Source organism: Scleropages formosus, chromosome 7 (genome assembly GCF_900964775.1).
Source record: "Scleropages formosus chromosome 7, fSclFor1.1, whole genome shotgun sequence".
Taxonomy (NCBI): domain Eukaryota; kingdom Metazoa; phylum Chordata; class Actinopteri; order Osteoglossiformes; family Osteoglossidae; genus Scleropages; species Scleropages formosus.
Window position 1 is genome coordinate 10,673,579 of NC_041812.1, and position 1,877 is coordinate 10,675,455.

Consider the following 1,877-nt stretch of genomic DNA (forward strand, 5'->3'; position numbering starts at 1 on the left):
CCGACAAGGAGGTGTTGCCACGGACGCAGTAATGTAGGAGAGGCCATGTGCAGTGACCCCCCCTGACTGGTGAGCCAGACAGTGGCCACACGGCGATCACTACACCAGGAAAGGGAGGTGATGTGTTGCTCATGCACTTTCCCTAGGTGAGCGGGATGTCTGGCCCAGGTCTCACCACCCCCCCATCTAGGGTGTACCCCCAAGTTAATGTGTCCAATGACTCCAGGATAGATGACCAACTGCCGCAACCCTGACCAGGAGAAGCGGCTGGCAAAAATGAGAGTGAGCGGGTATAAATCATCAACATTAATTCATTTATCTGACAGTTTTCTTGAAAGCAGATTTACCCATTTAAATAGCTGGGTAATTTCTACAGTATTAGTTCAAGATAAATATGTAAACCAGCGGGAAATTAAATTCAGACCCAGGACTTTTGAGTGCAAGGCAATGGCTCTAACTGTTCTGCCATCTGCTGGCCTATGTATATATAAAATTATTTTTTTAACACTGTATAACAAGGACACTTCATGCATCACATTTAATTGCTGCTTGGAACAACTTGTTAGCTGTTGAAGAAAGAATTATAAAATGTACAGTACTCATAGGGTGGGGGGGCAGTGGGTTTGGCCAGGGCCTGCTCTCTGGCAGGTCTGGGGTTCAAGTCCCGCTTGGGGTGCCTTTTGACAGACTGGTGTCCCCTCCCCTTCCAGCCTTACGCTCTGTGTTGCTGGGTTAGGCCTTGGCTCCCCGCGACCCTTTATGGGACAAGTGGTTCAGACAGTGTGCGCACACTTATTTACCTTGCAGGTGTCAAGTAGGTAATTGGACCAAAAATATCTGCATATATTGAACATCAGACAGAAATGCAAGGACTTTGTATTTTAACATTTGCCTTTTGTTTTCTTTTGCTTTTCTAACATACACCTCTGGTCTCTGTTTGGGAGTGAAAATACACACACACACACACACACACATTTTCAGAACCGCTTGTCCCATACAGGGTCACGGGGAACCGGAGCCTACCCGGCAACATAGGGCGTAAGGCCGGAGGGGGAGGGGACACACCCAGGACGGGACGCCAGTCCGTCGCAAGGCACCCCAAGCGGGACTCGAACCCCAGACCCACCGGAGAGCAGGACTGTGGTCCAACCCACTGCGCCACCACACCCCCCAGTTTAAAGCTTACAGCACCTGGTATTCCCAGGCGGTCTCCCATCCAAGTACTAACCAGGCCCGACTCTGCTTGGCTTCCAAGATCGGACGAGATTGGACGTATTCAGGGTGGTATGGCCGTAAGCGGAGTGAAAATAATATTCTTTTATCACATGCACACTCATTTTACATGTTAAGGGAAGCAGAAATGTACAGAAATGGAAGCCACAAAAAAAAATTCTCAAAAAAGCACCTCTTCAATAATGCATTATTTGAATTCTTGTGAGGGGATGCGGTGGCGCAGTGGGTTGGACCGCAGTCCTGCTCTTCGGTGGGTCTGAGGTTCGAGTCCCGCTTGGGGTGCCTTGCGACGGACTGGCGTCCCGTCCTGGGTGTGTCCCCTTCCCCCTCCGGCCTTACGCCCTGTGTCACCGGGTAGGCTCCGGTTCCTCGTGACCCCGTAAGGGACAAGCGGTTCTGAAAATGTGTGTGTGTGTGTGTGTGTGTGTGTGTGTGTGTGAATTCTTGTGTCAGGGAGGCAACTAAACTGTTTACTAAGTAAGAGTCTCTAATTTGATGTGGACCCTTAAACATATGACTACCCAGTGTGTAGGTGGCCTTCAGGTGTGCATTACCATCTATCTATCTATCTACATAGCTGCAAATAAACAAATGTTTTTCATGGAAGCAACCCAGCAACCTGTATGAACACACACAATACAACA

General features: G+C 49.2%; 1 non-coding gene across 1 annotated transcript; it reads right to left on the reverse strand.

The window, feature by feature from the left end:
- Positions 1-1,179: 1,179 nt before the first annotated feature.
- On the reverse strand, positions 1,180-1,298 carry LOC114910991 (5S ribosomal RNA). The gene has a single exon (XR_003797838.1). It is a non-coding gene; the product is annotated as a 5S ribosomal RNA (ribosomal RNA).
- Positions 1,299-1,877: the final 579 nt, after the last annotated feature.